This window comes from Ursus americanus, chromosome 36 (assembly GCF_024610735.1).
Source record: "Ursus americanus isolate L20-20 chromosome 36, mUrsAme1.1.p, whole genome shotgun sequence".
In the NCBI taxonomy this organism is placed as follows: domain Eukaryota; kingdom Metazoa; phylum Chordata; class Mammalia; order Carnivora; family Ursidae; genus Ursus; species Ursus americanus.
This window is the reverse complement of record NC_142162.1, coordinates 23,121,266-23,145,660: the sequence shown is the minus strand read 5'-3', so window position 1 is coordinate 23,145,660 and position 24,395 is coordinate 23,121,266. Positions and strand designations below refer to the sequence as shown.

The 24,395-nt window shown below is 38.8% G+C and overlaps 1 long non-coding RNA gene across 1 annotated transcript in view; it reads left to right on the top strand.

The window, feature by feature from the left end:
• Positions 1-24,395, top strand: part of LOC123804113 (uncharacterized) — a 439,047-nt gene that overhangs the window by 16,575 nt on the left and 398,077 nt on the right. Inside the window, exon 2 of the long non-coding RNA XR_015723132.1 lies at positions 6,238-6,317. This is a non-coding gene — a long non-coding RNA (uncharacterized LOC123804113). The remainder of the gene's footprint in view (positions 1-6,237; positions 6,318-24,395) is intronic.

The window sequence follows — 24,395 nt, the reverse complement described above, 5'->3', positions numbered from 1 at the left end:
ACCTCAAGAAAATAAAAATAGAAAATGTATGGGAGTTCCTAAAAAAGTTTAAAGTAGAGCTACTATATGATCCAGCATTTCCACTTCTGGGTATTTATCTCAAGAAAATTCAAACAGTGGGTATTTACCTGAAGAAAATTAAAAAAGATATATGCACCCCCATGTTTACTGCAGCATTATTTATAATAGCCGAGATATGGACAACTACCTCTTAATGTATCTTTGGAGTGTGAATGACTGAATAAAGTGCTTAGCACAGGGACTTAGACATAGTAAGATGTTATGTATATTTCTCTTTCTTCCCCTTTCTTATCCTAGTAAAGTTAAGCTACAGTCTAGTTACTTATGAGTTCCAACATGTGGATTCAGTTCCAATTTGCAGTTCCAGGAAATTAAGTATAGAGCCATTGTATGAGCTCTATATATGTCATCAAATATAAGAAAGTGAGAAGTCTAGCTTCAGTAATCTTTTAAATTGAAGGTGAGCTAAAGTGACACAGTTATGCAAAAAGTGAATTAACCTTGCTTGCAATAGTAGGCAGTCTTTAAGAAATTAATGGATAGAACCTGGATAGAAGTCTCTTGGGGGTCAGACTTCAGGTTGTCCTATTTAATGTTTATATTCATGACCTGGATCAAGGAAGAAGTTTGCCAAGTTTGATATTCAGCTGAGAGAGATGGCACTGCGTTGATACTGAGCAGTGGAATGAATCCAGTAGTTGGACCAAATCCAGTAGTTGGACCCTGAGAAGCAATACATGTGAAGCAGGCTCATGCATTTTAGTGGGCGCTACATTCTGTGTTATTAAGAAATGTATACATTTATCCCCACATCGTTTAAGACTGAGCTCACCTGAGCTGTCTTCTGCAAAGGCTTATATGAGTTTTTGATTTGAACTAAGTGCTCTGGTAATTCCAACGTAATGTAATAATAAAACTGGTCAAATGATGTTGAAGATTCCTTGAAGTGAGGCACAGTATCTTATTGCCTATTACATTCCCAGTGCCTAGCATATAGGACATTTTAAATGAATTCTCTGCTATTGCTAGAGTAAAATTTAATCAGGGGTAGGCAGTGTTGAATTGATGATTTGATTTCCTAAGCAGTATTAATTGCCTGCACATATAGACAATAAAAACAACAAAAATACCTGCCAAGAAATTGGTGCCTTGAAGCACTTTGTAAATATTAATGAGCATGTTTCCTATTTGTTTCTAGTGTTGGTCAAAAAGTAAACTCTGTAACTTCATTTCACCCTATGGAAGGGCCTACAGTTCTTTTATCAGAACCACAGGAGTGAGGCATGTTAAATAATTCAAATGAGAAATTTCTAGTTTCCACCTTTATAGATCTCCTGGGTTTTGCTTTGTTCACCCAGTCGTCTGCAAAAACCATCAAATGCTCAAATTCACAGTCTGCGATTTGGTGACCCTGAACCTCTTGGTGGCCTGGAATGAACATGGAATACTCTTATTTAGCACTTGGAGCCCAGTCAGACATTAGTTTTCCTGCCATGAAATCCTCTCATGCCAATGAACAGGGAAATCAGAAACAGAAATCAGACAATTCTGGCCCACTGCCTTCCAATACAATGAGTGAGTCACTGACAGAAATGGAGCTGGATGCTGGAATTCTCTCTTCTAAATCTTTTTATCCCAGTTATTTAAATTTTTACTTCTTGGAGCCATGAAATTGAAGAATACTTTGGTGAGGTGATGAAGATTTTAGATTTTAAAATGTCCTCCTACATCTCCTGTCAGGAAGCGTGAGCCTTGATTGGGGTGAGATTCAATTTTCTGATGCTTATACACTCTTGTATAACTCATGTTCCACCCAAGAGACTAAGTTTTCTATACAAGAAGCCATGCCAATCCATTGAAAATCCGTGGGTTGCATGTTTCCTTGTTTATAACTTTTCCATAGAGTTGGTTCTGCTCCATCTCATTTGAAAGGGACATCTGTTGGATGATTTGATGTAATATCTACGTTTGCTTCAAGTCTACTCTGACAGGTCAGTGTAAAAGAACCCGAGATGGGATGGGGTGGGGGGGACTCAATCATGGGCTTGTGGCTCTTAAGTGCAGGAACAGATTTGAGATGATTATCCAAGACAATGACTACAAGATCAAACTAGGCCACAGAGTTAGCCACAGGGCTTTGCAAATTCTTTGCGGCTCAGTCCTCTATGGTGTCCTGTCACTGTGCTTGCCAGTAATGAATTTCACTTCCATGTGGGAGCTTTCAGGTCTTCTTGACACACTCTGAAGCCATGTGTCTCAGTCACATCAGACATCATTCTGCTCTTCAACTTGAAGAACAGTCTAAGCAAGTCAGTGAGGCTTGCCACGGCATCAGACCTCCTTCTAAAACCCACATCTCTTGAATAATTGTGATTCTGAATAGTTGACTCATGAATATTTCCTACTAAGGAGCAACGGGAGTAGTCTGAGGAAATTAAATCCACAAAAGTAATTACTAAACTTTATTTCATTCCATGTTTGAATACTCTTTAACTTCAAATGTTTTTACTAGACTGGTAACACTTAGCAAAATCAGTTGACATGACTATCCTTTTCTTTTTTCTTTCACTTCTCTAGCGTGGTGCTAACAGTAGGAAAGGAGGTGGCAAGAGAAAACAAAAATCAACTATCCCAATCCATTTCTCTCTCTCCTGGCAATCCTGTTTTGAAGGCAGTCACTACTGCTCAGAAAGGTCAAACCAAAATCAGTCAGAGGCGGGGTTGGAAACTCTGTAGCACTATGATACATGACAAGCTTATGTAAATAGTCAAGTTACACATTGTTGGCACTGACTCTCTTCTTTAAAATCGTCTTATTCTCTTGGCATAACTGTAAGAGTGAGTCCCCAGGAAAGCCTGTCTTGAAGTACCACATTGCTGAAGAGTATGATAGTACCTTGAATAGTTTCATTCTCCAGTATTATGAAACAGTGTAGAAATCCAGACACCTTCTTAAGTCTAGAGGGAGCTAGAAGTATGCTTCTTTATAGGAAGAGTGACACTGGAACCTTCCGGAGGCTCTCTGAGGTCCTTAAGTATATCACCCCCTCACCCCTGCAACTACCCAAGTGACGTCCTGTAAATGATTAGATTGTGGTCTATAGAAGAGATTCTGCATGTGAAAAAAAATCGGTTTTGAAGTAAGAGTTGCCACCAGGAAGATTTCCATTTATCAAGCATCTGTTAGGACCCAGACTCTCTGCGAGGGACATTACAGATACTGTTTTATGTACTTCTCACCAGGACACATTTAGGTCTTGTTCACATTTTACAGATGAGGGAAATGAAGCATCAGGAGATTAAGTAGCTAGTCTAAGGCAACCCGTTTATCAAGTGGCAGAACCTGGAGTTGAGTGCAGGTCAGAATGAAGCTCCTTGAGGTCAGAATTTTTTCTCTATTTTCTCCTGAAGTATTCCTAAGTACCAGGAAGAGTGCCTGACAGACTGTAGACGCTCGGCATATGTTGTCGGGTGATTGCGTTAATGAAGATTCCAGCACATGTAGTCATAGCCATTACTTTACACTGTCTTGTCTCTGTCTCTTCACTCTAGTCCTTTGTTTGTCTCTGTCTCCCACACTTTTCCAGAGGGAAATGGAACCCAGGCTGCTTCAGCTTGCTGTGCAGATTTACATCCCCATAGGCATACATCCTGCTGAAGGAATGCAGCAGTTGTCAGGAAGTTGTCTCCCTGGGTCTGATTCCCTCCCTCTTTCCATCTCGTCGTCCTTCCCACAAAGATACTCTAAGGCCCTGCCAGGTGGGCTGAGCACTGGAGACTCACTATGAACAAAGCTGACATGGTCCCTATCCTCAGGCAGTTTACTGGTTAAATTATGTATACGACCAGTGTTTTGACAGAAAAGTAGAGGGTGTTACAGGAGCATACAAAAAGGGGACCCATCCTATTCTTTGGGGTCACATTTGAACTTGAAGATGAGACCTAAGGAGTGCTGGCTAGGGTCTGAAAAAAAGGGAACCATCATGAACTGTTGTGGGGATGCAAACTGGTGTAGTTGCTGTGGAAAACAGTATGGAGCTTCCTCAAGAAATTAGAACTAGAACTGCCATGTGATCCAGCAATCCCACTTCTGGATGTATATTCAAAGGGAACAGAATCATTATCTGTAAGAGAGGTCTGTTTTTCCATGTTCATTGCAGCATTATTCACAACAGCCAAGGTCTGGAAACAATCTAATTATCTGTCAACGTACAAATAGATAAATGTGATACATACCTGTGAGAGATCTATTGATTGATCGATAGATATGTGTACACACATACACACACAGGAGTACTGTTCACGCTTACGAAGGAAATCCTGCCATTTGCAACAACATGGATGAATCTGGAAGGCTTTGTGCTAACAATAAGCGAGAAAGAGAAAGGTGAATACTTCATGATATCACTTATGTGTGGATTATAGATATATATAAATTTGAACTCAGAAACCAGAATAGAACGGTGGTTGCCAGAAGCCGAGACTAGGGGAAATGGATAGACGTTGATAGAAGGGTATAAACTTTCAGTTATAAGATGAATAAGGTCTGAGGATCTAATGTATAACATGGTGACTATAGTTGATAAGACTGTATTGTATACTTGAAATTTGGTAAGAAAGTAGCACTTAAATGTTCTCACCAAAAAAAAAAAAAAAAGGTAAATCTATGAGGTGATGGATGTGTTTAATTTGATTCTGGGAATCCTTTCATAATACGTACGTATACAAAGTCATCATGTTGTACACTTTAAATATATTACAGTTTTATTTGTCAGTTATATCTCAGTAAAGCTGGGACAAAAAAGAAAGAGTAGGAGTTCTTGAAGACAGCCTAGGATCAGTGGAGGTCCCTGCCTAAGACACTGTAAGTGGGTTCAGGAGTCAAATGTATTTTCGTAATAATACTTAGAAGTAATTAGCTGTTTTCATTCTCACTCTTTTACAAGTGTACAGTGGAGCTTTCCAGAGGCTACATGATGTATGATGTTACAACATATCGGTTGTGGAAGTATACATGAGGAGCCATCTGTTTTCTATTAAGGCAGATGTTAAAGAGATTTGCAAAAATGTCAAACAGTGCCATTCTTTTTACCAATATATTTTTGGTTTGGGAGAATGTAGTTATTTTTCATAAAATATTTATGTTAAAGTGTAATCAGTTTACTATTTTATTTTTAGATGAATTCAATATTTAAAAATTTCCTGGTTTTAATTTGTAACATGTAAATGTCCGTAGATAGAACCCACATTTTTAAAAAATGCTCTTTGGAATCTTTACTAACTTTTAAGAGTATAGAGGAGTCCTGAGTCCAAAAAGTTTGAAAATTGCTGAGCTAAGTAAAGAGGAGGATGGAATGTTTCATGTTGAAGAAGCAGCATGTGGAAAAGCCCTGATTGAGGCCACAACTTACAGTTTTGAGGAAATTGAAGAAGTCCAGTGTGGTTGGAGCACAGATAGTGAGGAGAGGCTGTAAAATGAAGGCTAGTGGGTAAGCAGTGCCAGATTTGGGAGCAAGAACTTCATCTCAGCACAGTGGGAGGTCACTGAAGGGCTTTAAGCAGGCTGGAGTTGTTCAGATGTATGTTGAAGCAAAGAGAAGGAAAAAAAGAAAAGGACGGAGGGAAGCAAAGAGGGAAGGAGGGAGGGAGGAAGGGAGGAAAGGAAGGACAGTGAAGAGGTTTTTGGGGAAAACTTGGTAAGCCCTGAGTTGGGGGCAGTAGAATTGGATAGAAGAGGATGGATTTAAATGATACTAAAGAAGAGGAGTCCAGAGAACTTGGTGTTTGGATATTAATAGGGAGAGAAGTTATTGTACAAGAAGGAATGAGTTGTCTTATGGCTTTTCAGTCACACAGTTTTATTTTATTTATTTGTTTTTATTGAGTGGTAACCTGTACAGTATTCTAGTAGTCTCAGGGTACAGTCTAGGGATTTGACATTTGTATACATTGTGAAATGCTCACCACGCTAAGTCTGGTTACCATCTATCACCATACAAAATTAAAAGTGTTACTGATTGTATTCCCCATGCTGTACGTTATATCCCCATGCCTTACTTATTTTATAACTAGAAGTTTGTAGTGCTTAATCCCCATCACCCATTTTTGCCCCCCCCACCCACCCACCCAACTCCCCCTCTCCTCTGGAAACCACCAGTCTGTTCTCTGGATCTAGGAGTTCGGGTTTCATTTTGTTTTGTTTGTTTTGTTTTTTAGATTCTACATGCAGTATTTGTCTTCTCTCTCTGATTTCACTTGGTGGTCATCCTCAGTGTCCATCTGTGTTGTCACAAATGGTAAGATTTCATTTTTTCTCATGGCTAACCAGTATTCCGTCTTCTCTGTGCATTCATCAGTTAATGGACACTGTTTTCATGTCTTGTTTCCTTATCTTGGCTATTATAAATAATGCTGCAATGAACAGAGGAATGCACATATCTTTTTGAATTAGTGTTTTAATTTTCTTCAGTAGTAGAATTGCTACACAGCTTGGTTTTTAAATTCTAGCGCTACCCTACTAGTTCTGTGACCATGGGCAAGTTTCTTAACCTCCATAAGTTATAATTTTCTCGTCAGTAAAAAAAAAAAAAAAATAGGGATAAGAACCATGTCTCATGTGGTAGTCAAAATGATCAAGGAAAAAAAAAAGCAAACATACCTAATGTAGTAACTGGAATATCATAATTATTTAATAATTATTAGTTTCCCTTATTGTCTCTTTAAATTAATTTTCTTCCTAACCATTTTTAAATGGTGCAGGTAGCTGGCACAGCGCCTCAGGTAACATGAAATTCTTGGCAAGGGAGGGTCTATACAATTTGCAGAATGTTCCACCTGTGATTCCTATATGCCGCTGGGGGTGGCCACCTTTCTTCAAATGCGTGTAAGCATGTTTCTCCCCCCCCTTCCCTCTCTCTTGAGTACTACTCCATCATTTAGACCCAGTTCTTCTCATCCTATTTGCTCCCTTTTTAACTTGAAGCTTTGTCCTGTTCCTTGGTTCCATAGTCTGATTTTGATACTAGCATTCAGTCCCTTTTGTCTGTGTTCTCCAAGTCTTTTTTTTTTTTTTTAAAGATTTTATTTATTTATTTGACAGAGATAGAGACAGCCAGCGAGAGAGGGAACACAAGCAGGGGGAGTGGGAGAGGAAGAAGCAGGCTCATAGCGGAAGAGCCTGACGTGGGGCTCGATCCCACAACGCCGGGATGACGCCCTGAGCCGAAGGCAGACGCTTAACCGCTGTGCCACCCAGGCGCCCCTGTGTTCTCCAAGTCTTAAGCTAGTCTCTTCCCATGCCTTGTCATGTCCCTAACTTTGCAGAATTCTCTTCCCCAGCAACTACCATCTACAGACAAAATAATTTAGGAGGAGAGTTAGGACAGTCTTTAAGTGATTATAAATGAAACCTGGTAGTCCTTAGGGAAAATCCCATGACTGGGGCCTGAGCTACCTTCTGTCATTGTTTCTCTTATCTTTTGAAGGGCTGTTCTCAATTGCCCTGACATGAGAATTAGGGTGGTATTCCATGGAAGCGTGGGGGGAAAAAGAGACAGTGAGCTCTAGGGTCATAGGACCATGAGAATGCTTTGCGTTTTGTCAGGTGGCCCTTATAACAGAGGAGCAGAGCCCAGGAGGTGAGCAGAGGAGAACATGAGTCTGGCAGTCTGCCCTGAGACAATGAGCTTTGTCTGCACGCGGATTCCCAGTGCACAGCCGGTCCCCACTTGAATAGAGCCCATTGTTTACCACTTGGGTGGAAAACAGAGGAAGTAGGCCAATGAGTCAGGCACTCACTTATTTTAAGAGGAATTTTTCTAATGATTTCAGAGAAACATAAGCAAAGCCAGGGGTTCAAGGGAAAATGAAGGGGACAAGGACGAATAAGAACTCCTTGGTGCTAATGATGCTCTTCAGTCTTTGCTGAGAGCCTGTCATCCCTGGGTTGTGGGTTCCAACCCGGAACTTCAGTCCAGAAGGAAAGCTAATTCCATACTGGGGTGGGATTCTGACTAAGATCTAATTTGAAGTAACTTGGAGTAATTGATCTTCTCTCTTTCTCCATTTAAAGGACATTTGCTCAAAATGCCTTCCTCTTCACAGCAGCCGAGGAACAGAGAGAGGGTATTACACCGTGTATAATTTTCTTTAAGTATAGTAACTGATGAGCAAATGACATAAGCTTAGACTCTTATCCTGGTCCTGCTCTGTGACTTGATTTCCTGATCTGCAGATGCTCACACTGACATTCCATTTTCCACTGGCTCAGTGCTTGGTGTAGGAATGGTCTTTCCATTGTGTCATCTCAGTTGGGAAAAATGCGTGGTGGTGATATAAATGCCACTGAAAAGAAGGAAATGACTTGGTGTCCATGGCAAAGATTCAACTATGTTTTGCTGAAAGCTTCAGATCGCAATTCAAACTCGATTCATTTTCTTTTTTTATTTTTACTTTTTTTTTTTTCAAGTTGGTTAAAAGTAATAAAATTCAGAAATTGCAGGAAGGTCCTAAGGAAGAAAATAAAAACAACCTGTAATCCGACCGTCAGAGACAACCCAGTATGCTGCTGTATCTTTTAGCATTCTGTAATTAATGGAATATTTTGTAGTGTTCAGTAACCTGCCTTTATCTGTAATTTGTATTATAGTTTTTATATCGCTATATATTATATTCTTCCTCAACATAATTTCAAAGACATCAAAACATTTTTAAGTAGCTCTCTATTTTTGAACATTAAGATTAGTTTCAATTTTCACTATTAAAATATTTCTTACTCGAGTTTTGGAATGAGCGTTCATTCACTTGTTATTCAACGGATATTCCTTGTGCATTTACCATGTTCAAATCATGAAATTAGGCATTATTTTTAGGGGACAAAAAGATAAGATACAAATAGTCCTTTCCTTCAAGGGACTGAGTGAAAAGGGCTAATGTCTCCATAATGATAGTAACTGCTTAAGAAGGGCCTCTTTCTTTTTCTTCTATGAGTTTCATGTCCCATTGTATTCTCTGTAAATCTGGTTCATGAAATCAACTCCTGGGACTGATTTCAGTCCCATCTTCTTTCTTTCAGAAAATATTGTGTAAGAGCCCAGTGGAATTATATGGGTTGATTTGTTAGAGATTTTGTTAACTCATAAGCTAAATATATGTTAGGAAATATTCAAAATAGTATTACAGTGATTATAGTTGGTATGTTTTTATAACAATAAATAGAAAGTACACAGAAAAATAGCTGAAATTTAATTCTGGTATAGTCAGCAGCTTAATCATACTTAGCTCAGAAACTCTAGATTGCACAATATAACTGAAATTGTGGTTCGGCAGCAGGATAACTGAGTTTCCAACTCAGGTGGTGGTCACAATCTTACTTTCGTGGGGCAGCGGAACATTTTAATAGAATTTTTGGCATCTCATTCTGCCACCGAAATCACGACTGCCTTTATTATTACTTGCCCAGTGGAGATGGCTGCTTTGCTAACCTGTGTAGCACACACTTCTTCTGAAGTCGAGAGCATGGGAGCGATTCCATTTGAATCAGTGATTCTCTAACTGCTTCAGGACTGCAAGTTACATTTCTTGATTCTAGCCATCCCCTGTAGAAAATCACGTCCTTGTCATAGACAAAAAGATGAAAACAATGGAGATACATTTGACTGAAAGCACCGTCATGGTTGCAGAAGGCAAACTTTTAAGATGACTCCATGACCCCCGCCCTGGTGTTATTCCCATGATTATGTTAAGCTGTATGGTAAGTGGGAGATTGTTGGGTGGGCTGAACTAATTATACAAACCCTTGAAAAGGAGAATTTTCTCTGGCTGGGAGTAGAAGAGGAAGTCAGATTTGAAGCATGAGAAGGACTCAGCTTACCATTGCTGGCTTTACGATGGAAGGGCCAGTGGAAAGAATAGTAAGGAAATGAATTCTATCAACAACCAGTTAGCTCGGAAGAGAACCTGGAGTTGGAAATGAGAACTGCAGTTGGTTGACACCCTGAGTATGAGACTTTGAGCAGAGGAACTAGCTGAGCCTACCTAGAATTCTGACCTACAGAGTTGTCAGATAATAAATGGCTGTTGTTTCAAGCTGCTCTCAGTTTGTGGTAATTTGTTATTTAGCAGTAAAAAACTGTTGGTTAAATAACTAATGATTATTGTTATAACCATTGTATTAAGGTTATAGCAACTCAGATTTTATGCCTTACTGCAAGTAGGTTGGTCAGATATCTGCAGTCAACCAAGGGCATAACATTTTTAAAAGATGTAAATGAAGCAAGGCTAAGTTTTATGAAACTCTTAACTAAACCCCCAAATAATAAAAGAACATGGTATATCATCAAAAGAATGAAGTCCATAATATATGCCTTTTTTATATTACTGAAGCTTCTTATAATTTATAATAAACTGATACATAATAGTTCAACAAATGACATAATAAAAATATATTTAGGCTGGTTTTAGGTACAGAGGAGGGTCACCTGAACTCTACCTGGGCAATACAGGAAGTTCTTCCTATTGGAAGTGGTGATTGTCCAAGGAATGCAGGAGATAACTTACCTTATGTTTACAGACACAAGAAAAGTCATTTTCTGATACTATGTGTGAAAACAATTGGGGAAATAGAAGACAGTTGTGATGAGCTAAGAGGAGTGGGATAGGAGATGGACAAGAAGACAGGCTTTCATTTCCTCTCCTACTCCCAAGTCTTAGGATGATCATCTTAGCCCACCCAGCAAGCTCCCACATTCACCTTGTTCTGCAACCATCACCGCCATCCATCTCCACAGCTCCTCGTCTTCCGAAACTGAAACTACACCCGTTAAACACTAGTGTCGCATTGCGCTCTGCCCTCAGTACCCGGAAACCATGCTATTTTTGCCTCTATGAATTTGAGTATCCAAGAACCCTCACATAAGTGGAATCACACGGTATTTCTCCCTTTGTGTCTGGCTTATTTTATTTAGCATAATGATGCCCTCAAGGTTCATCCATGTTGTAGCATGTGCTAGAATTTCATTTCTTTTTAAATCTGAATAATATTCCATTGTATGCCTATAAAATTTGTTTTACAAGTTCGTTTACATTTGTTACATATATTGTTTGTATTTGTTTATCAGTTCCTGTGCTGATAGATATTGGGTTGTTTCTATCTATTGGCTATTATGAATAAGCTGCTATAAATATGCGTGGATAAATATCTGTTTGAGTCCCTGCTTTCAATTCTTTTGAGTACAGATCTTCCTCACCTTATGATAGGCTTCTGTGCTGATAAGCCCACTGCAAAGTATCTTAAGTCAAAAATGCATTTAATACCTAACCTACCAACCATTATAGCTTAGACGAGCCTACCTTAAACATGCTCAAAACACATTAGCCTATAGTTGGGCAAAATCAAAAATGCATTTAATACCTAACCTACCAACCATTATACCTTAAACATGCTCAAAACACATTAGCCTATAGTTGGGCAAAATCATACAATGCAAAGCCTGTTTTATAGTAAAGGGTTGAAAATCTCCTGTAATGTATTTAACACTCTGAAAACCAGAGTGGCTGTATGGGTGCAGAATGGTTGAAAGTGTTATCAGTTGTTTACCCTCATAATCACGCGGCTGACTGAGTGCTGCAACTCACTGTTCTTGTCAAGACCTTTCCTCAAAAAACTCCCCTGAGAAGGAAAGGAGCTTCAATTACAGGGGCTAAGGATGGCATTTTATTACTAAACTAAAGCCTTTCAGGCTTTAGATGTAAGTTAAGTTTAATGGATGACACCACTACGGGAGGGTCTAAACCACAGGCATTTGAGACAACCTTAGGTAAGGGCTGAGAGCAAATAATTATATTGCCTAGAATTCACAACATAGAAAGGGCTAACCAAATCATTTATTACTGCCTTTTCTTGAATTTATAAAATCAGAGTTATAGCCATTCCTGTCCATGTTATTAAACCAATATGGTGACAGATGAAAAGTTGTTCTGAATAAGATCCTTTTGTAGAAGGAATATTGTATGAAATACAGAAATTAGGTCATTTCTTCTTCAGTTGTCTTTGTGCCCTGCAAAACGTGGAAGGCTTTGGAGTTCTTAGTGTCCTTTTGGGCCTTCTGTACTTGCAGTGCGTGTACCTGTTGGAACGTAGGGAGTTGAAGGTGACTGCAGGGAAAGCACAGGTGCCTTTTGGAGGATCCTACCTCTGTTAACTTGTGCGTGATTCCTAGGAATTAAGGGTGTGACAGGATTTAGACTAATGGCAAGCAAAAGGCGCATTGGATCCATATGAGCATGAAGAGAGACAAAGCATGCCAAAATATAACTGAGCTATGTATCACTCATTCTTATTATGCTATCACTCCACAAGTGATTACAGAAGTAATCTTTTCACTCTCCGATAGTCCTGTCCATCAGAAATCCTATTAATGGCTGGTGCCAACGCAAATGTTTGCCTTTATCTTATGTTATTACTGATGATGTTGCAGAAATCAGGATGTTTTTCTGCACTCTGAGATGTCCTGTTGAGCAGGTTTTAGTATGATCAAGGAAATATCTCACTGTTCTGGCTGCTTTGGCACCCCTCCGGGTACATACTGAATGAGATCATATATTTAGTAGGGTGATGTCTTACCTAAGAGAGCTGGGACAAATAGAGACATTTCTACATCCACCAGTCAGAAACAAAAGCTACAGGGAAGAGATTTCAGGATATAATGTAATATGTTGGGATTTAGAAGGAGAAAAACCTGAGCTTACTGTGTGATCTGGAGCAAGTTTTTCATCTCCTCTGAGTTATATAATTGCCATGAAATGTGCTTGGGATAATGTGTCACAGAGTATCGGCTCAACGTCAGTTCCTTTTCCTTTCTTCCTACCATCCAGTTTCAGGAAGATTCGCTGTATGGTTTAAGAGCTCAAAAGAATTATAAATGCCTGTGTCCTATGGAGCAAGAAACTTTGCATCATTATTTTACCCTTAGCTCAGAGTTTATCTTGCCCTTCTTTTTCAGGGCTAGTGATCACAGAAACACCGACCGGTAAAGGGGGTACTTCAAAGCCTGAGGTAATGAGATGGATAGTTGGAGAAGCAAGTCAGAACGAGGATTCACATTATTCACCTTGGGCATTTACATACTGTCTGAAACTGATTTAACCAATTTAAACGGTTGTTTAAATCTTTTTGGAAGTTTTTCACTTGAAAGTTTTTACATGAACATTTGGAAAGCTTTTTTCTGGACAAAGATGATAGGTGTGATACTCCCTCTCTGATCTGTCCACAAAATGGCGTTCAAATAAATAAAGCTACACTTTCAAATAGTATTCCATCTAACTGCCTACGGAAAGTGGGAAGGATATAAGATTTTGGAATTCAAGTTACAAATCAAGTGGACACAAATTCATTTTCAAGAAGAAAAATGCCTGTCTATGTGTGTGAAAACTTTAGCTGAACTTTTGAATATCCCCCCCTCAGAGAGGTTTACAAGCATGCTCTTTGTTTTCGTTTTTGTTTGTTTTCCCCTCTGTTTCATAATGACTTCTATGAAGGAGCCAGGAGGTTCTCTCCTTAGTCTCCTAAAACGATGTGACCAGGGGCCCACTTGGACCCTCTGGTCTTGAAGATCTCATTGATGACCATGGACTGTGGTACTGATCTCTCTCTCAGTTTCTTCTGACCAGCACAGACATTTTTCAGAGGAGAGCAGGCCCTTTCCAAGTCTGATCTCAGCCCTGGCTGTGTCCAGATTGTGTCACAGGCTGTGTCCACATTTGTGGTTTCAGGCACTTGCGTTTACCAACTTGGTTTTGGCTGGAGAACGAAGAGTTCCTATCGTGAATATACCCAGTTGTCTCATGATCCCAAGATGAAAGAAAGCAGATACGCACAATCTACTCCATCCTCACCCAGCCGTTATTTCTCTACATCTGGCTCTACTCAGGAACAGGAGAAATTTAATTTTAGCTCTTTAGTTCTTTCAGGCAGATTATTTCTCTGCAAACTCATAGGTGTTTAATGGAACTTTATGAGACTGACTTAGTTCATCATTACTAAATATTATTCAGGGAAATTTCTAGGGTCAAAACTCTATCATAAATTTATGTGGTATTTATAATGTATAGCTGTACATTTAGCATTTAGGACACCAATAGTTTTCCTAAAAGAGCTCACACATGTTAGAGTATTATATGTATTTTTGCTTTAAAAAACTTGTGATAATTTTTAAGCCAGTACCAGTAATGGTAACAGTGGCAAGAACAACAGCATCAATAATAAATACTACCTCTTCATGAATCCGTATATGTTTCAGGGACTGTGCTAGCTCTTCACGTGAATTATGGAATTCAGTCCTCGCAAAGGCCTAGTGAAGTAGGTGATTTATTTTCTCTGTTTTTTCAGATGAGGAACCTGAAGCTTTGAGAGATTTAATGACCTGTTCAAGGTCACAGAAGAGATAAGTTCACTAGATTTTGAACCAGGCAGTCTCCTTTCAATTTAATGCCTATCTAAGAGTGAATGCAGTTCAACATCCATAATTGTCAGGGATATGCAAATCAAAACCACAAGGAAGTACCACTTTTTATCCATTAGGATACCTTTTATCAAAAAGCCAGAAAATAACAAGTGTTGATGAGGATGTAGAGAAATTGGAACTCCGTAAGCACTGCTGGTGGGAATATAAAAATTGCATAGCCACTATGGAAAATAATATGGCACTTCCTTAAAAAGTTAAACAATTACCATTTGATCTAGCATTTTCACTTCTGAGTATGTACAGATGGTCCCTGACTTACGACGGTTTGACTTACAATTATTTTGACTTGATGGTAATATGAGAATGATAATAAGCACTCAGTAGAAACTGTACTTCAGATCTGGAATTTGCATCTTTTCCCCAGGCTAGTGATATGTGCTGTTGTATTCTGTCGTGATGCTGGGCATTGGCAGTGAGTTGCAGCACTCAGTCAGCCGCGTGATTATGAGGGTAAACAACTGATAACACTTTCAACCATTCTGCACCCATACAGCCACTCTGGTTTTCAGAATGTTAAATACATTACAGGAGATTTTTAACCCTTTACTATAAAACAGGCTTTGCATTGTATGATTTTGCCCAACTATAGGCTAATGTGTTTTGAGCACGTTTAAGGTAGGCTCGTCTAAGCTATAATGGTTGGTAGGTTAGGTATTAAATGCATTTTTGACTTAAGATACTTTGCAGTGGGCTTATCAGCACAGAAGCCTATCATAAGGTGAGGAAGATCTGTACTCAAAAGAATTGAAAGCAGGGACTCAAACAGATATTTATCCATGCATATTTATAGCAGCTTATTCATAATAGCCAATAGATAGAAACAACCCAATATCTATCAGCACAGGAACTGATAAACAAATACAAACAATATATGTAACAAATGTAAACGAACTTGTAAAACAAATTTTATAGGCATACCATGGAATGTTATTCAGCTTTAAAAAGAAATGAAATTCTGCATCAAAAACTGGGGATGTACTGCATGGTGACTAATATAACAAAATAAAAATTATAAAAAAGAAATTCTGGCACATGCTACAACATGGATGAACCTTGAGGGCATCATTATGCTAAATAAAATAAGCCAGACACAAAGGGAGAAATACCGTGTGATTCCACTTATGTGAGGGTTCTTGAATACTCAAATTCATAGAGGCAAAAATAGCATGGTTTCCGGGTACTGAGGGCAGAGCGCAATGCGACACTAGTGTTTAACGGGTGTAGTTTCAGTCTCGGAAGACGAGGAGCTGTGGAGATGGATGGCGGAGATGGTTGCACAACAAGGCGAATGTACTTAATGCTGCCGAACTATACACTTAAAAATGGTTAAAATGGCAAATTTTATGTGGTGTATATTTTACCACAATAAAAAATAGTTACTGGAAAACAACAAAATGAAAACAATTTTTTAAAAAGTGAGTAATGACCAGGGTGTTTTCAAATGATGGACTCAACTATGTTTTAACTTGAATCAGTGAAACCTGTTGCAAGTGATGAGTAAGAATTAGCTTACGGGAGGTAGTCCTTCTCTCTTTTCAAAAGCATCATCTGACCCCTCTTTTCAATGCTTTGGTCATGTTCTCCTGGGGTCTTTTAGGAGAGACACAAGGCAAGGTCCCCATTTTTATGGCTTCAGTATTGGTTTTGCTTCCTTATCCTTTCCCTTCAGTTGAACCATTTATTCTCCACACCTCCATGAGGGGAATGTATTATAAGCTTTTAACCTTCTCGGGTCTGAAAATTTTATTTTTCCTCTTCTTGCTCTGTCAACCCCCCATGGAATTAGAATTAGCAGCAGCCTGAGTGACAAAGATGACACTTAGTTCAGTTTTCGTTGGCCCACTGTTCAGTTGCTTCCGCTTCGTCTTCCTTCTACTCACTCAAGGAGAGTCTCCAGCCCTGGGGTCTGACAGTCGGCATGTGGTTAAGGACAACCAAAATGGCCCACACAGCACAGGTTTTAGCCTCAACGTTCTACCTTTTTCTTTTGTTGTTGTTAAGATTTTATTTATTCATTTGACAGAGAGCACAAGCAGGGGGAGCAGCAGGCAGAAGGAGAGGGAGAAGCTGGGAGCCCAATGTGGGGCTCAATCCCAGGACCCTGGGATTAACTGACTGAGCCACCCAGGTGCTCTTTTTTTTTTTTTTTTTTAAATGTGGTGCATCCTTGCCTATAAAATACCTAATTAAAGGTAATGCTTAATGTGGGGAAAAAAAGCTTCTACCAAGGTCTGCAAATGGGTCATGGCTTTCTTGGTTTTGGTTTAGTTTTTTTGGTTTTCTGGGTGGGTCTCCCACCAGATCCTAGCGAACTGTCTCCTAAACTAACAATGAAATCTGGGGCACTGAACCACTGTAAATGTCCTGCATCTACTTGGTACAGTTTTTGAAAAGCTGTAAGTATGTGGACATTTTCAATTTATTTTTAGATATGTATTTATTCATTTTGAGAGGAAGAGATTGATTTGGGAAACTTTTAATCTCCATAACTAGGTAATGTTCTATATTTCCTTAGATATAAAAATTATTCAGTTCTTTGGAAAAATATAAACAGTTGCAGTGTTACTTTGCACTGAGTCCATTGCTCTAATCTGCATTTGTGTGAACGTGCTTTACTGATAAACATTTGGAAGAATCGTGCCATAAGTTTTTTCACCTCATTGGAACTCATCATTGTTAGTGAATTTATCAACCATGGAAAATGGATGACTAAGAGCATGTGTGACTTTTTAAGGAATGCAGATTAATTGAAGAAGTGAATTAACTATGTGTATTTGCCAAATAAGCAGTGAACCACGTAAAACTTGTACGATGTCAATAAGGATAAGCACTTGGTAAAAAATTAGATTGTATTTTTTTAAAAAGGCAGACATGGCCCACTGTGGAAGGTGGAAACTTATCTTGCGATGACTGTCCCATTTAGACATTCTTTGGCCGAGGCATGAATTTGCATTGATTAAGACATCTTTGACCATTCCAATAGCGTGTTTAGGATTGTACCTCTTTCCCTCACAAATTCAGTGGGGGAAAATACCTGTTACTAATCTGCATTTATGAGAAATGAGTTGTTTCTGTTCTCAGCCTGGACATAACACCCTCTCCCATGTGACTGATGAAGGAATAATCTGCCTCTGTCACTTTGCTCTTTTCTTTGTACTCCATGTCCAAAATTCCACCCCCATCTCTACCCTGTATCCTTTGCTTTGCCTTTCTCGCCCAGGCATATCTTCTTCAAGTTCAGTGGTAGAAGAATAATGGAAGGACCAGGTATTCAGTGTATTCCCAGGAGACCCTTGAAAGAGCCCCCTACCTAGGGAACTTGGGGATGGAAGGCAACTGTATATACAAGGCTTAGGTCTGTGTTGTTTAGTTCAGAATGCATGGATTTTTTTCAGGCACCATCGCCTTAGGTGAGTAACTTGTCTTCTCTAGGATTTCTGTTTTTAATCTGCACAATGGGAGTAGTAGTCTTTTTAGCAAATGGTATTAGGAAAACTGGGTAACTACATGCAGAAAAATGAAATTGGCTCCCTATGTTATATCAACTCACAGAAACTAAAAATGGATTAATATCATCTGATATCAGGGGCACTCCTTTTACCACTTCCGGTTTGGCACTGCCTAATTCGAATAGATTTTTGTTTAAATAAACTCTTAAAAATTTAGTATTCCTGTTTATCTTTTAATAGCTTTAGTGTCAGAAGAGGTAACTGAAGGACACCCTCTGATGGCTCCCAGAAATGATGAGCTTTAAATCTAGAACATAAAAATCTTTTGATTTCCATCTTAGTTGAACATCTTCTCCCTGATATAATGAAGAAAATTGAGGATAATGTAGCTGGATGGCTTGATATCATTCAGATGGCAATCCAGTTCTTTGAGGAATTAAAAACAACTGTGCTTGTCTTATAAATCAGGTATTTATAGTTATAGAATAGAAATGCAATTCTAGAAATAGTTTTGAGCCTACTTATCCTTTTTACCAATCCAAAACCTTGAGTTGTTAGAAACCATGCTAGTGTTTGGTTAAGTGTCTTAGTGTGTGTCTTTGGGGGTGTGAAGGGGCAGGGAAAATCCTCTGTGCCGGAGTCTGCCGTTTTCACAGCCCAAGGTGGAGGCCTAGTTGAAAAAAGGGCTCAAAGAGCCTCACTGAAGTTGGGGCAAGGAGATAGTCTTTGCCACCTCTTCCACCGGGTCCTGTCAGTGTTTCAGAATCATCACTGCCAGAGCATCAGGCACCAAGACATCAGGGGTCTGTACTCCTCTTACTGCCACTCTGAATATTCACTCTCCCTGCCAACATGACCTTTCAGCTCCAGCAGCTCTTTGTTTCTCCTTGTCACGCTCAGCACGCAGGAATGTTCCATAAATCCCGGTGGCCATTGACTCATCCCCCTACAGACAACTGGAAGTCAGAGTTCTGGAATACTGCCATGATGTAGGCGCAAGGCCTGCACACCTGCCCCCAGCAGGGGAGTTTCTTTTAGTTTAGGGGCAAAACTCCTCTGTCCCATCTATTTTGTTCAAGTGTGTATGCTTTTTTTCATCGAACTCTCTCCTCCACAGTGAGCTTAGGCTTTTGAAGATATAATTCAGGAAGTTTTTTATGCCACTGTTATTTCTGCTCAGTTGTGTATCTCCCCAAGGCATTGAAACACAGAGCCTCTTGAATTGACTAGGGGAAAGGGAAAAATTCAGAGAGAGAAAAACAAGAATGAATATCTTTGAATATTTTCCAGCCATTTCCATACTGGTTGGCATTGAAAAGATGAACCTAGGTTTAATAGTTCACCCCTGGACATGATAGAATATTTCTATCCGTTCTGTGGCTTCCATAATGAACTTGGGTGAGTATAAGAGGAAGCACACTGGGTGGGTTGGGAGATCAGTGTTCTGTTTTTTCTTTTGCCCAGTGTCACCCGATTGCAGTTCCTTATCTGTGAAATGAATAAGTTGGATCGTTATCTCTTCCAGCAATCATATTTTTAACTTACAATAATAAGTACTCTTCATGGCAGTAAGTATCCTCTCAATACATAAATTACCACTTAGCTAAACAGTGCTGCTGGCTGATTTTCATGTATTACCTAGAGGGGTTTACTTGATGTTCAGTACCATCTCATACAATCATTTCAGTTGATTCAGAAAAAAAAATCCATCATGACAGTTACTAATAGGAAAGATGACCCTCTTCTGATGGAATTTTTGACTTGCGTAGTACAGATACTCTCTTCTCTGACATAAGTGGGGCATGACCTAGCCTCTGGAAAGAATAATGGACATATGCCCTCAGAGCTTCTCTCCCTTGTCTTCTGGAACCACTTTTCAGGATGACAGCAATTTTCCTCCTTTCAGAAGTATGATTTTTTTTTTTTTTAAAGAAAGAGCTACAATGTCTGTTAATACAATGACCCACTTTTCCTTTTACCAAGCAGTCTGGCTAGTGACTGAAAAATTATAATCAATAGGGTTTCCATTTGTAATGGAAATGTATTGATACTCATCTATCTTGTAAGTAAAAAGAAGCCCAAAAAGGTGCTTTGAAATGCCTATTGGAATACGTGTCTGCACACCTCTTGTCAGCCCTCTCCAGACGTTTCCTTCAGCACGGTTTCTTTCCTCTCCTGTGGAATGTAATGGGGCAGTCTAAGGGGTCTTCTGTTGTACTCAAGATTTTATCCCTTTTACATTTTTTTCCCTTTCTCTCACTTGGCACTTGGTAGTGCTGCTTTGCCACAGCTGTTTATAACGTAGAAGATGAATGTCCTTCATGGGTGTATTCCTAATTTCTCCCTCCGAGTTCATATGCATATGAATATTGGCGTCTGATGGAATTTGCTATAAGCAGTGGATGTCGGAGTCCCATGCTGACTTCTTTCTTTTCGTTTTCCCCCACCGCTCCCTCAGTATGTGCAATCTGTGTATTTTGTGGAGTGTCTTACTCAGGGCCAGACATTCTTGGCTGGACTTCAGGACACATCCTGATTCTGTTTACAGGTGAGGAAGGCCCAAAGTCTAGTGCCCTGGAGAGAATGGGGGGCATAGAGTTAATCATCATAGGACGTGTCAGACAAAAGCAAACAAGAAACTAGTTGGCTTCCTCTGGAGTTTGATGTCACAGACTTGTTGTTTCCTGATTTTGGCAGACGCTGAAGCCAGGACAACTCTATATTATGTTTATTTCCGTCTACTGAATTACAATTGCTTCCTGCAAAACACAATGACTAGTGAAGAGGTAGAATGTTTTCTTGGCCACGTGTTGTCTCTAATCTCTGCATACGTCTAAAATGGAAATAACTGATTTTTCTCAAATGCTCTTCTGTCTCCAGAACGACCTCTGTCTAAGAGTTTCCTAAGGCTTTCATTGAATCAGGGGCCTGTTTGCCAGGTTCTGAGCGTGCACCTGTCATGGTTTTGTGGGTAGAGGAAGCCAGTGAGGGTCAAAACGTTTTTTTTAAATGAACACACAGACGTTTGGATTCAAGAACCACAGTTTCTTTAAAACATTAATATGTAAATGAGATGTGTTCTGTGTTATTTTATATCAGAATTGGCTTTTCTTAAATTTAATAGCAGCCCATTTCCCTGAAAGTTACATTTAAATATAATTCTAAAAAGTAAGCATTAAACTCCCATTTCATGATTTATCCACTTTTAATCATATCCATTAGCTCCAGCAGTGAAAGACTTAAGAGTTTAGCTTATTTACATGCCCTTTGCCTCCCCACAACCTCTTACCAATTGTGTACTTCTGAAAGTATTGTTATTAATTTTATCAAGTAATTTAACATTTTATTAAATTTTATTAACTTATTAAATTTATTTCTTAAGCCATTTATATTAAATACTATTTTAAAAACCCCAGTATGTAGGAAGAAGTTAGCTCCATATACTTCCATCAATCTAGTGATACTTTTATTCTGTCAAATTCCTGTTTTATACCCGAGTTTGATGCTTTCTATTAGATTCATCCTAAAAATTGAAAACCAGTAACTATAAATTGTAATATTTTAATTATAAAACCATTATTCCAAGCTGAGCCAATTAAACCTATAGATTTGTGAATGTAATACTATGGTTTTGAACCCGTGTGATGCAAAGAAGAATGTTGCAAGCCTCAACATCCCAAAGATACTCTCTTTTTTTAAATTTTGTCAGTACGATCTCCACTATCTTCCTGAAATTTATCAATGGAGTATTGGTATATTCAGGTTTTCTAGTTTCTCTGGGGTCTTTTTTGGTAAGTTACTTTTTAAAATACTTACTTCCCTGTGTCTTCAATTTATATGAGTGGAGTTGAACAAAGTAATCCCTTATATATCATCTGTATCTTTAATTATGCTCTTCCGCACAGTTTTACTTCTGTGTATTCATTTTTTCCCTCTCTTTTTTGGAATAAGCAAGCTTGTGTTTATTATTCATGTGTCTGTTCCAAAGAACTGTCTTGGATTTATTTTTCAATTTTATTTGTTCCTGTTTTCCCATTCCATTCATCGATTTCTGTTTTTGTCTTTCTTATCTCTTATATTTTTGTTGGGGTTTTATTGTTGTTTTTCTGAGGAGTTAATATGACATTGTCTGTACATATAAATAGTATCCTTAGATTGGTCTGCAGACCTATGAGAAAAGAATTTATTTATGAAATCCTATGTGACATGATAATGAGTTGGTTTTTGGAGGGTCAGTTCTCAACAGGAAGCTTATTAATAACTTATGGGAGCAACGGACACCAGTAACTGGAGACTCAGGGCATCTTTTCACCCAAAGTAGGAGAGATGTTGCAAAGCAAGGCCCCATTTGAGAACTCTCACCTTGCAACATCTTGCCTTCTAAGTTAACCCTTGCCATTCTCCTTTTGCAGTCACTCATCTGATCTGTTGCCTTTGATTTGAAAATTGTTTATTATTGAATACTTCCTGATGAAGGCAACCCCAAAATGTTATATTAGAAGTTATTCATAGCTTTGGGTTAAGTCTTAATACCTTTTAGCTGTATCAATCAGGATTCTGTCAAGAAGCATATTGTGTGCTGAGAGAAAGTAATACAAAGAGAATAAAGGGACTATTTACAAGGGTTTGGGTAGCATGCCATAAAATGATAAGGAATAGTTTAGAAGCTTGGAACAAGTAACAGGGTGGTGCTGCTACTAGTTCTGAGCCTGAAGGAGTGAAGGGAGGCAGAGGTTTCTGGAACCTGGAGGCAGAGACAGCTGTATAGAGAGGGCCAGCTGATGGGAATTGTACTCTCTGATCAGGAGAAGTAGCAGGCTTGGGTTGGCTCCACAGGGAGGCAGCCAGCGGAATAAACACCCTGACTTCACTCTCCTCTTTCCCTCTTCTACCAGCACTTCCTATGGTCTGAAACCACTGAGAAGCAAGAGGGTGGTAGTACCTGTGGATGTAATCTACCAGTGAGATGTTGTGAGGCAGAGAGTAAGGTGGAGAAGGACAAACAATGCATATCAAAGGGAAAACAGAAGATATTCAGTATGCCCACCCACCCATGTACCACCCATTCTCATCCATCTTAGAGAGTCTGAGAAATCCATCCACCCAGTGTTCAGAATAACTTGGTGGGGTTCGCTTACCACTTGGTGTAAGTTTGCTAACTACTTTCTTTATGGAAAAGTTTTTAGTAACAAATACAAATTCTTCAATATATCTAGAGCTGTTCAGATTTTCTGTTTCTTTTGTCTGCTTGGGTAAATTGTAGTTTTCAAGGAAATAATCATTTTCATTTAAGGCATTCAACTTATTTCCATAAAGTTCATCATATTCCTTTGTTATATCCTTCTTGATAGGTGCAGAATCTATTGTGATATATTCTCTTTCATTTCTGATACTGGTAAGATGTGTATGTGTTTCCTTTTAGGATCCTTGATCAGTCTTGTTAGATGTATATCAATTTTATCAATGTCTTTGAAGAACAAACTTTTGGTTTTCTTAGTTTCCTCTACTACTTGTTTTCTAGTTCATTAATATCTTTTCTTTACTATTTTCTTTTTCCTACTTAGCAGCTCTTCTTTAGCTTCTTAATGTGGGAACGTAGGTCATTATCTAAAAACCTTACTGCTTTTTTCTTTTATTGTTCTCTATTATTTTTTAGTTTAATTTAATTTTTTGAATATAGTTGACACACAATGTTACATTAGTTTCAGGTGTACAACACCGCGATCACCAAGTTAGTGCATTACGCTGTGCTCACCACAAGTGTAGCTACCATGTGTCACCATACAACACTTTTACATCATCACTGACTGTATTCCCTATGCTGTGCCTGTTATTCCTGTGACTGCTTCAGTCCATCACTGGAAGCCTGTATCTCCTACCTTCCTCTACCCTTTTTACTCATTCCCAAACCCTCTCTGTTCTGGCAACCATCAGTTTGTTCTCTGTATTTATAGGTCTGATGCTGCTTTTTGTTTATTTATTCATTCCATGTATGAGTGAAATCGTATGGTATCTGTCTGTCTCAGTCTGACTCATTTCACTTAACATAATACCCTCTAGGTCCATCCATGTTGTCACAAATGACAAGAACTCAACATTTTTTATGGCTGTGTAATATTCCTCTGTGTGTGTGTGTGTGTGTGTGTGTGTGTGTGTGTGTGTGTATTTATATACCACTTCTTTGTTTATTTTTCTATCAAAGGACACTTAGGTTGCTTCCATATCTTGACTACTGTAAATAATGCTGCAATAAACCGGAGTGCACATATCTTTTCAAATTAGTGATTCTGTGTTCTTTGGGTAAATACACAGTGGAGATATTGGATCGTACGTTATTTCTATTTTTAATTTTTTGAGGAGCTTCCATACTGTTTTTCATGGTTGCTGTACCAGTTTATATGCC